This window comes from Echinops telfairi, unplaced genomic scaffold (assembly GCF_000313985.2).
Source record: "Echinops telfairi isolate 266 unplaced genomic scaffold, ASM31398v2 ScPeMD7_7469;HRSCAF=8507_0, whole genome shotgun sequence".
Classification (NCBI taxonomy): Eukaryota; Metazoa; Chordata; class Mammalia; order Afrosoricida; family Tenrecidae; genus Echinops; species Echinops telfairi.
Window position 1 is genome coordinate 83,659,662 of NW_022111372.1, and position 11,445 is coordinate 83,671,106.

The following is an 11,445-nucleotide window of genomic DNA, read 5'->3' on the forward strand; positions in this document are numbered from 1 at the left end:
GGGGGGGAGAAACGGGGTCACTTCCAGCTGGTCAAGGCCAGATCCACGGTGTCTCCTGGAGCTGAGACCTGAAGATGGGCCTTGGGTGTTAGGCAGGCCCTCGCCTTGCTGACAGGACAGCAGGAACAAGGTGGCTTGCTCTAAACTCACAGCATGTTCAGACACCAATAGCTGCTCGGTGTGGGTGGAGGCATGGGGGTGGGTCTGGGGAGATCCACTGCAGCCCCCGTGCCCCAGTCAAAGGTCAGGGTTCGGTCTGTCGAGTGGGAAGCCTTTGAGGAGCCCCGAGGAGATGTGGACGCTGAGGAGTTCATTTAGGTACGGGGTTCCCCCAGAACCACCTCTCCCAGCTTATAAACTTCTCGGGGAGCCTGTTAAAGGTAAAGCCCAGCTCAGGGTGCAGGAGCTATTTCTTGACTTGGTCACAAGAGCAGGACTCCACAGACCAGGGCTGACCCTGACCACACTCTATCCAAGCTCTCCGTCTCCCGTGTGCGAAACCCCACCGCCTTCAGTTGTCTTGGGAGTTGGGGGGTCGAGGACACGTGGGGATTTTTCCTCACTGTACCTTGGGTGAGATCCTGCGAGAGAATCCATGGGGAAATGTCCTCTTCTCCTAGTGACCCCACCCCAATGAACCCAGGCCAGGACTCAGGGCCTCCCCTGGGTCCCCTTAGCCCCATGGGTGCCAGAAAGAGGCAGCCTGGCCAACTGGCTTGAACTTTGGTCCAGTGTTATCACTTTTCGCGAGAAACCTGAAAGGGCAAAGCAACTCAAAGGTCCTTTATGGCCAGGAGGACAAAAGTCAGCGCTCGCCATTAGCCACTGCTTAGTCCGCCCCACACCTAGGGCGAGCTCCTGCCCCACTTTGAAGCTGAGGTCTCAGGGTTCGTCCAGCAGGTTCCCCTACAACGCGAAGATATTTTATCAGACGCCCAGGCAGGCTTGTTCAAAGAGAGAAGCCTTCTAAATTCACACCCATTAGAGGTGTGTGTGCTGGGGTCAGGGCAAGGAACTCAACGTCCTGTCCCTCAGAAGACAGATTTACACCTAAAACCAGTTTTTACATCTAAAAACTTCCTCTCCTGGAAGTTCTACATCAAGAACTTTTCAAAAGGTCTAGATCGTTTGGTCCACCCATTCTTCCATTTCTGGGAATATTTCCTAAGGAATTAATTCTCCTTACGAACATGGCTCTAGACACAAATGCGTTCTGCATAGCATGATCCACACTGGCTGAAAAGCAAACTCCACTGTGCCTGTGTCAGCCCGTTGCCATCGACAACAGACTGATTCCCGGTGACCCCCAATGGGTCAGCGTAGAGTTGTCCTCCATAGAATTTTCAATGACTGTTGTGTTTTTTTAGAACATAGATCACTAGGCCTTTCTTCCAAGGTGCCTCTGGTGGACTTGAACCTCCCAGCTTTTGATTAGTAGCCAAGCACGTTATCCATTTGCATCTCCAGAGACAGCAGTGGGCAATATGCACACTGTTAACGTTTATTGCATCAGGCCCCTGGCCAACCATGACCTCATGGAATCCTGGTAGAAGCCTGTCAGGTAGATCCTGTTATCCCTATTTTGTAGACAAGGAACGTGCTGCAAAGGTAGGTTCACCAGACCATACTCCCTGCCAGCGAGTCAATGCTGACGCACAGGGACCCCCTGTGGGGTTCTCAAACTGTAACTCTTTACAAAAGCAGAAAGCTCAGTCTTTTCCCTTGAAGCTGCCGGTGGTTTCAAACTGCTGACCATGAGGATGGCAGCCCGGCGTGCCACCACTACACCACCAGGGTTCCTGTGAAACCTGACAGGCACAATTAAAGAAACCAAAATGAAAGAGAAAGAAATAATAATAACAACTATAAAGATAAAAGTAAGAGCAAGAGAGCAAAGACCACCAGTAATATTTAGAAAGGCAGAGGAGAACTTTCTGTCATGGAACAAGGGAGACATATCTAAGTCTAGAGCAGATTCAGGTTGAGTCAAGAAGGTCAGCTGACCAAGCATCAGATTCCGCTGTAGCGCGACCCACCATCACCCAGGGTACAGTCATCTCTGTCTGAGAGCACAGCTGTTCCGGTCCCTCGCCTGTGACCACAGGGCATCTGTCAGTGGCTTAATCTGAGTAGGTAACTCTGAAGATGGATTTCGGGCTCCCTTTGTCCTCCATAGCCATCTATAAATTGGGTGCTCATAATTTAAGCTCTGGTATTTTTCCCTTCATCATATTTGGATTTTGTTATTGTCGTCTTTGGCTCACACAGGCTGGTGTGCTTCTTCCATGTGGACTTCGTTGACACCTCACTTAGAAGGCTGCTTAGTTGCTTCTTCGAATACACGGCTTGCAGGCCCCAGACACCATTCCAATTGATAGCCGGGTACCAACGGCTTGATTCAGCACAGTGTGCCGTAGCACACTTGTCTTCAGGGATCTCCTCAAGTATAGCAGTGTGCTGTGAACTGGGGTGGGGTATGCTGGGAGGCAAGGATTGTTGCTACGTGCCCCCCCACCCCCACCCCCGTCCATGATAATATGTGTTTATAATTCAAGGAGGAAAGTGAGCTTGTAGAATTGATAACATGCAAGGGAGGCTCTCAAACGGAGGGACTCCCCAACGAAGGAGGGAGCTGGGAGTAGCGAGGATCTTGCTGTAGTGGCACCCCTTCACCACCACAGACCTTGGGAATTACTGGAAGGTTCTGACTGGTCCACTCTGCTGTGCCCTAGCTTGACCTCTGTAGTATTTAGGGCACAGGGGAACAGAGAAGCCAGAATGAGGGAAGAAAACAGGCCCCAGGAGAACTGTTTCCAACCCTGGTCCCGATCCTGAGGACCACCCAGGAAGGGTTTTGGAGGGATGGAGGCTGGGGGCAACTGTGCTTCCCTCTGCGGTCTCCCACTCACTGCCGCCATCGTCGTTGGGTCAATGGTGACTCATAGCGACGCGCTGTGGGTTTCTGAGACTGCAACTGTTTAATGAAGTAGAAAGTCTAGCCTGTGTCCTGCTGAGCTGCGGGGGGTTTCGAACTGGCAACCATGAGGATCACAGACTAATGTGTAGCCTCGACACCACCAGGGCTCCCCCCACAGATGGTAACTGGCAGTCAAACATCCGGGTGGTGGTGGGGGTCCGTCGTGGTGGCCATAGCAGGGCCCATGGAGGGTGTGTGCTCCCCAAGCACTGCAAGGCCCCTCCTTGACATGCCCTTCTAGATAGCAGGCACTTTGGTTTCTCTCCCTAAGATGAAGCATGCGCAAAAACCCTTTTGAAAGCTTTGTTTTTATCTGTCTATGGCATATAACCAAAGTAAAATTACCACGCGATGTTGGACCAACATCGCTTCAAAGCAGCCCCCACGCCCCTCTGAGGGAGCAACCCACTCGAAGCCTGCCCTCTGCCCCTCTGCCCCTCTGCCCTGCCCTAGTTCTTCACCAGACAGTCTGTGGGTTGGGGACTGGAGCAGGTGGTGTGGCAGACTGGGCGGGCCATTTGAGGGCAGCCAGGGCCCAGAGTCTGGGCCAACAAGGAGGCTGCAGCGGAGATCAAGGCCAGAGTTGAAGGGCCCAGGACTCCACAGAGGTCAAGGGCAGGCCTCTGCTGCACTGGCCCAGTGGCCGTGTACCTAAAAACTAATTACGTGCAGGCTTTTTCCTTCAAAAAGTAAGACATCCTTATAGAAGGCTTAGGAAGGGAAAAAGAGAGAGAAGTAAAAAAATAATTAACTGACCTGGTCTCTTCTTTCATTCTTCTTGAAAAAGAAAGCTAGACAGAGTGCTCTGCTTTGATTGTCAACATTTCTGTGTCGTGTGAGCGTTTTAAGGGATACCTGTCATTTGTGTGTGTAAGTGATGTCTGTGGTTAGAGAAACTTTGGGAGCTGGAGAAAAGGGTGGAAAGAACAAGAGTTTTGAATATTATTTTGCTGTGTGTTTCAGACACCTTTTAAATGACATCAGATGAACACTCGGGAAGCAATATATAAACTAGAATACATATAGTATACTTTGTTACATATTATATAATGCATGCATGCTTTATATTCTATATATGTATATACAGATCTATTCTATAAAAGGAGCCCTGGTGGGCTGCCATCCCCAAGGTCAGCAGTTCGGAACCACCAGCCGCTCCACGGGAGAAAGACAGAGCTTTCTACTCCCATTAACAGTCATAATCTCGGAAACTCACAAGGGCAGTTCTACCTTGACATATAGGGTCACTATCAGTCGGCGTTTACTCAATGGCAATGAGATGCATACAAACTTGAAGCAATATATAAACTTAAAATGCTGCCATTCTGAGGGGCCGGTCCCAATCCCAACTACGTGGACAGCTGCCCCTCCCCCCAGAAGAATTCACTTCAGAGGACAGCACTGAAGCTACAGCTCAGGGAGACGGACGTGTCTGATCAGAGCACACAGGAGCAAATGAAGGGGGAGGAAGAGAGTGATGCACATCCTGGCCCACCAAGCCCTGAGGATGATATTCCTGCTCAGAGCAGCCAGAGAGGTCCGCATGGCCTGCCCCACTATGAGACACGACATCCCTCACTGACCCATAGCTTTTTGGGGCTCAACACTAGAGACAGTGTGGGAATTGTGCCCAATCTGACCCAACCACAGAACAGCAAAGGGGAGCATAGCAATGAAATCCCCAGAGAATACCCAAAATAGACTTGACTGGAAAACACTCCTAAAGGTCAACAAACAGACCTTGAACTATTTATAGACTTTTTTTGTCCTTGTTTTTTTTTGTTTTGTTGCTTTGTTTTGCTCTGTCTTGTCTTTGTGCATATTATTGTCTCTGCAGGTCTATCTAGATAAGATAGGCAGGATAAACAATCTGGAAGAGAAAAAAATGGGACCGACGGTTCCAGTGGGGACATGGGAGTGGGGGGAAGGAAAGGAAGTGGGTGTTAACAAACCCAGGGACAAAGGAACAACAAGTGATCCAAAATCGATGGCAAGGAGGGTATAGGAGGCCTGTTAGGGGTTGATCAAGGGCAATGTAACTAAGAGAAATTACTGAAACCCAAATGAAGGTTGAATGTGATAGTGGGACAAGAGGAAAGTAAAAGGAAATAGAGGAAAGAACCAGGAAGCAATGGGGCATTTATAGAGGTCTAAATATAGGCATGTACATATGTAAATATGGTTATATATGATAATGAGGAAATAGATCTATGTATATATATTTATAGGTTTAGTATTAAGGAAGCAGATGGACATTGGGTCTCTATTCAAGTACTCTCTCAATGCAAGAACACTTTATTCTATTAACCTGGCATTCCATGATCCTCACCTTCCTGACACAATCACTGAAGACAAAGCGGGTGCATAAGCAAATGTGGTGAATAAAGCTGTTAGTGCCCAGCTATCAAAAGCTATAGCGTCTGGGTCTTAAAAGCTTGAAGATAAACAAGAGGCCATCTAGCTGAGAAGTAACAAAGCCCACATGGAAGAAGCACACCAGCCTGTGTGATCATGAGGTGTCTATGGGATCAGGTATCAGGCATCAGAGACCCAGAACAAAAAAACATATAATTGTGAATGAGGGGACATGTGGAGTGGAGACCCAAAGCCCATCTGTAGACAAATGGACATCCCCTTACAGAAGGGTGGTGGGGAGGAGACAAGTTAGTCAGGGTGCAGTATAGTACCAATAAAACATACAACTTTCCTCTAGTTCTTTAATGCTTCCTCCCCAACCCTCCCACTATCATGACCCAAATTCTACCTTATAAATACGGCTAGACCAAAGCATGTTACATGGGTACAGGTAGGAGCTGGAAACACAGGGAATCCAGGTCAGATAAACCCCTTGGGACCAATATTGAGAGTAGCCATACCTGGAGGGGAAGGGGAAGGTGGGGGGAGAAAGGGAGAACCGATCACAATGATCTACCTATATCCCCCGCCCAGGGGCATGGACAACAGAAAAGTAGGTGAAGGGAGACATCAGTCAGTGTAAGACATGAAAAATGATAATAATTTATAAATTATCAAGGATTCATGATGGTGGGAGGCTGGGGGAGGGGGGAAGAAATGAGAAGCTGATACCAAAGGCTCAAGTAGAAAGCAAATATTTTGAAAATGATGATGTCAACAAATGTACAAATGTGCTTGACACAATGGATGGATGGATGGATTGTGATAAGAGGTGTACCAGCCCCCAATAAAATGATTTTTTTTTTAAAGTTGCCATTGAGTTAACGCCAACTCATAGTGACCCTGTAGGACAGAGTAGAACTGGCCCTACCGGTTCCCAAGGCTGTCACCTTCATCGGAGCAGACACCTCATATATTTCTCCAGTGGAGCAGCCAGTGGGTTCCAGCCACTGAACTGTGGCTAGCAGGTGAGCATGTGTCCACTGTGCGGCCAGGGCTGCTTCACGTGGAAAGACGGGGGCCACGGTGGAGAGGTCGGGAGGCGGCTATGCAGGCTCTTCTCCCGGGCCCAGGCTCTCTTCCCAGAGAAAGCCGTTCTTATTTCATCTGCGTTTTGGCAAGAAGTATCTTTGTATCTAGAAAGAAATGTGACTACAGGTGGGCCCCTGGATACAAACATCCAACTGACTTCCAGCCCGTAGTTATGAGTCAAGGCCGCTTGCGGCTCTCGTTCTGAACCTTGCTCTTGGAACATTACGTCTTGGGGATCTCTCTGTGGGACACATGGAGAGACTGTCAGGTGCTGGGCCTCATCTCTGTTGACCTAAGGGGCCCTTGCTGGTGTCTAAACCAGGCACCCTCCCACTTCCCGGTGCAGTGCAGCCCGAAAGGGGAGCGGAACTACAGAGAAGGCCTCCGTGGCCTCTTCCTTCTTTTCTTCTTCTTGTGTGCTAAAATGAAAATAGCGGGTTGGAGCCTTTATTCGCTCTGTTAATGAAAAAGATGCTTATTCTAAACCATCCAAACAGCACAGAGGATAAGAGAGTGACGACAGCACACCTGCTATCCCTCCTCCACCCCCAAGCGTGTTTACGCCTGTCCTGCCAGTTATTGTGTAAGTGCCTGGGATTCCCCCCACCATTTCCAAGAGGCATTTAGCACCTTCACCATATTCTGCAACTGTCTACCTGGTTTCAGACACTCATCCCCCTGTACCCACTAAGCAGCCACGCCAGGTGCCCTGCCCCTCAGCCTCAGCAGGTACGAATCCACTCTGTGTCGGTCTGCATTTACCTAATCGGCATATTTCATGAAATGGAAGCATGCAGTACATGGCCCTTTCTGTCTGCCTTGTGCCGCGCAGCCTGGTTCCGGGGCCTGTGCTGTTGCAGCTTCCCAGAACTCCCTTTCTTTGTGTGACAAGAGAACACCCCATTGCATGGATGTGCCACACTGTGTTCATCCTTTCGTCTGTTGGGGCGCACTCGGGTCGTTTCCACCTTTGTGCTGTTGGACTGGACCTTGGTGCGGAGCGTCTGCTAGGATGGAAGGGGGTGCACCCCTGGAGTGAAACTGCTGAGTCGTGTGGTCATTCTGGGCTGAATGTTTTGAGGAGCCAAACGCTTTCCTAACGCAGCTGTGCCATTGTACAATCCCACTAGCGACACCCACATGTTCCAGTAGCTCCACGTTCTCCCCAACCCTGGCTGTTCTCTGTTGATTGATTTGCATCTTGTGACCGCAGTCCCGGGGCTGTGATACCGTTTCTCATTGAAGTTTGGATGTATGTTTTCTTTTTTTTTTAAACATTTTATTAGGGGCTCATACAACTGTTATCGCAATCCATACACACATCAATTGTGTAAAGCGCATTTGTACATCGTTTCTCAAAACATTTTCTCTCCACTTAAACCCCCGACATTAGGTCCTCATTTTTCCCCTCCCTCCCGGCTCCCCCCTCCCTCATGAGCCCTTGATAGTTTATAAATGAGTATTTTGTCATATCTTGCCCTGTCCGACGTCTCCCTTCGGTTGTCTGTCCCCCAGGGAGGAGGTCACATATAGTTCCTTGTAATCGGTTCCCTCTTTCCTACCCATTTTCCCTTTACCTTCCCTGTTTCGCCACTCACACCACTGGTCCTGTAGGGCTCATCTGCCCTGGATTCCCTGTATTTTCGGTTCCTATCTGTGGATGTACATTTTCATAACGGCAAATGTCTCTGAGCATTTGTCTCTCTTCTTTAGAGAACTGTCTACTTAGGAGTTCTTTGTCTGATTTTTAATTGGGTTGTTTCTGTTGTTGACTGTGCTCTTTACAGATTATGCACACGACACCCTTGTTGTGTTGGATGTGCACACTTCCCCCTTATTCTGCAGGTTGTCTTTTTCACTTTCTTCATCGCGTCCTTTGATTCCCAAATGTGTTTTATTCTTGATGAAGTTGGATGCATCTATTTGAAATTTTATTGCTTGTACTTTTGGTATCAGAGCTACGAATTAATTGCCCAATTCCAGGTCATGACCCTTGACATCTATGTTTTCTTCTAAAAGGTTCACATGACTTGTCAGGTCCACCGAGTGGGTTTCAACTCACAGTGACCCCGTGCACAACAGAATGGAGCCCCGCCCAGGCCCGTGCCATCCTCACAGTTACTGCTTTGTTCCAGCCAGTCCATCTTGCCTCCCCCTTACTTGTGGGGAATATGTTCCAAGACCCTACGTAGGCTTTGCTGTGTCCTATCTGTACATGCCTACGATAAAGTTTAATTTATAAGTTAGACACAGGAAGAAGGTAACAAAAACAGCTGTGATAGTTACATAATCTGTTGTCAATTCGATACCTAAGACTGAAGGGGTGGAGTTAGCCTGTCAATCAGGTCACAGCTTGATGACCTCATTTGTAGGCATTAAGGAGATAAATAGCTTGCTGGAGGCCGGACACACACTCACTCCCTATGAGACATGCTTGCTGACAAGACACATGGAGCCACGCTAGAGCCCTGGGGCTGAAGGAACCACAGGAAGACCCCTGCCAGCCCTGAGATGCCTCTACTACTACTGGATCCACAAGACTTCCCACCCACTGGCCTGCGCTCTTCCTGCGTTCGGCACCATTGCAGGTGTTGCGCGAGTCTGAAGAGGACTTTATAGATTGGTATCCGACATATGGGCAAATATCGGGCTTATGAACTTGATCTGGAATGGGCTGGGATGTTTTCTCAATATTCAATTGCTCTTGTATATAAAGCTCTTTCTTATACACATATGCATGTTTATGAATTTGTTTCTCTAGTCCACCCGGACCAACACAATAGCTAATCATAAAATAGAGTACTATATTGTCACAAGAGTTATGTGGATGATGAAGCAAGCCAACATGAAAGTTCATCACACTATATATTCATTCAGGGAGCACTGGCGGTGTAGCGTTGGGCTGTGATGTGCATGGTCAGCAGTTCAAAACCATAGCAGCTCCTCGGGAGAAAGACTGGGCTTTCTACTCCCGCAACAGTTACAGCCTTGGAGACCCACAGGGGGCGCTATGGGTCAGCATGGACTCCGTGCAGTGACTTTCTGTATTGGATCGTCTGCTTTATTGCACACGTTGTAAATTAACCTTTTTCCCCAACACATCACATTATGGACATATTTCTGGGTCAGTGCCACAGGGCGCTACCTACACACTTTAAGGACACCTTATGGATAGAGCACCTTCTGCTTCAACAGTCTCTTGTCATTGGATGCCCAGTTTGGCTGTCAGAAATAAAGGTGCAATGAGGATTTTAGAATGTACATTTTTGTGCACTTATCCAATTATTTCCTTTGGCTAAATTCCCAGGAGTGGACTAATTAGATAAAAAACAAGAAGGATATTTCAAAGTTTTTAATGCACGCTGCCAAATAGTTCTCCAAAATATCAAACCAACACCCACTCTGAGCAGCAGTGGCTAAGGTGCCCGGTCCCCACGCTCACCAAACTCACTGCCATCGAGTCAATCCTAACTCACAGCCACCCTCCAGACAAGCTAGAATTGCCCATCGGTTTCTGAGACTGTGACTCTCTATAGGAGTAGAAAGTTCCGTCTTCCTCCCTCCAAAGGTACTGGTGGTTTTGAACTGCCAACACTGTGGATTGCAGCTCAGCAGCCACCAGTGTTCCTCTCATCCTCACACAGGGTCCAAATGACTTCTCCCAGTGAATTCCTCCAGGGCTTGCCCAGGAACGCTGACACGCTCCTGAACTGGGCAGAGTCCTTGGACAAGAGAGCCTGAAGCAAACTGACATTTGGGTTTTTCTTATAAAGACCATCCATTCGTTTTCTGGTCTGTTATTTCTGTCTACACTACAAGCTGCATGTGGCCAGGGGCTGTGCCTGGCTGTTCACGGCACATGCTCAACATCTTGTAAAGTGCCTGGCAAAGGGAAGGTTTCAGAGAATGCTACAAGTCACCTGATAGAGGCCCAGACAGATTTCCACAGGCGAGATACCCCAGAGAGCCGAACAGGCTCCATTGTTCCTTTGTGTCCTCAGTAGCGTGCAGCTGTGAACACCGTTACATTTTTGTTGGGTGAAGAAAGGAAAGTGCCTCTGTCTAGTGCTTCAATGGTGTTAGCAGATGTAACGCCTCCTCACCCAGTGCTCTTCTGCCTGCTGCGGCCTGCACCGGCTTTCTATCTGTGACGCCTTGCTTTCTGTGCTGCAGCCGAGCAGCGACATTGCCGCTGCTGGCCAGGCAAGCACCAGAGGGAGATCACCTGTCCGCGCCTCTGCAGTCCCTAGGAACACCCTCAAATGATTTTTCCAATGGTGACGACCAGGAAGGGAACCTCCCCTGTGTGTCCAGCTTGGACCATCTGTGCCCCCCTTCGCTTGGATGCTGTTTTGTGGGCTGGAGTCAGCAGGAGAGCTATTTTTGACTAAGTGGCTACCTAATCTTACATAACCCTTGGCGATTCAGGCCAAGGTCATTCGGCTTAGTGCATGAAAGACACTTGAGAAACCAGTGGTTGCCCCCTTCTCTAGAGCCCCACCAGTGACAGGGAACCGGAGCACAGAGCTCCAGGGCCCCACTGCAAGGCCCAGCCTGGCTCCTGCCCTGCGTCGACTTCTGAGAATTCCCAGGGCGTGTTGCTCCCATATGTGCCAGGCATGCCTGTGGCATTGAAGACCCTGGAACAGGGTGGGTGTTGGGATGCCCCTCACTGATACACCCCCCAACCCAGCTTCCTCCCCTGGTACATGAGGAGAAGATACCCCCCAAAGACCCAGAAGGGGAAGACACCCCCCCCAACACTGGAAAAGTGATAACCCCTCATTTTCATCTCAATGTAGTTCTAGTGGAAAAAAGAGAATGGCATCCAAGTCCCCCTAGAAGGTCGTCACAAGGGCTTCCCGAGCTCCTTAGCTAGCCCTTAGCCCAAAGCCAGACCAAGGTGCTCCTTCAATGCTTGTGGAGGAGACTGCTGCCTGCTTCCCTCCACCTCCTGCCACACCTACTCCAAGGGGCTTTCAGGTCAGGCAGGTGAACCTTTGCCTATGCTGTTCCCTCCA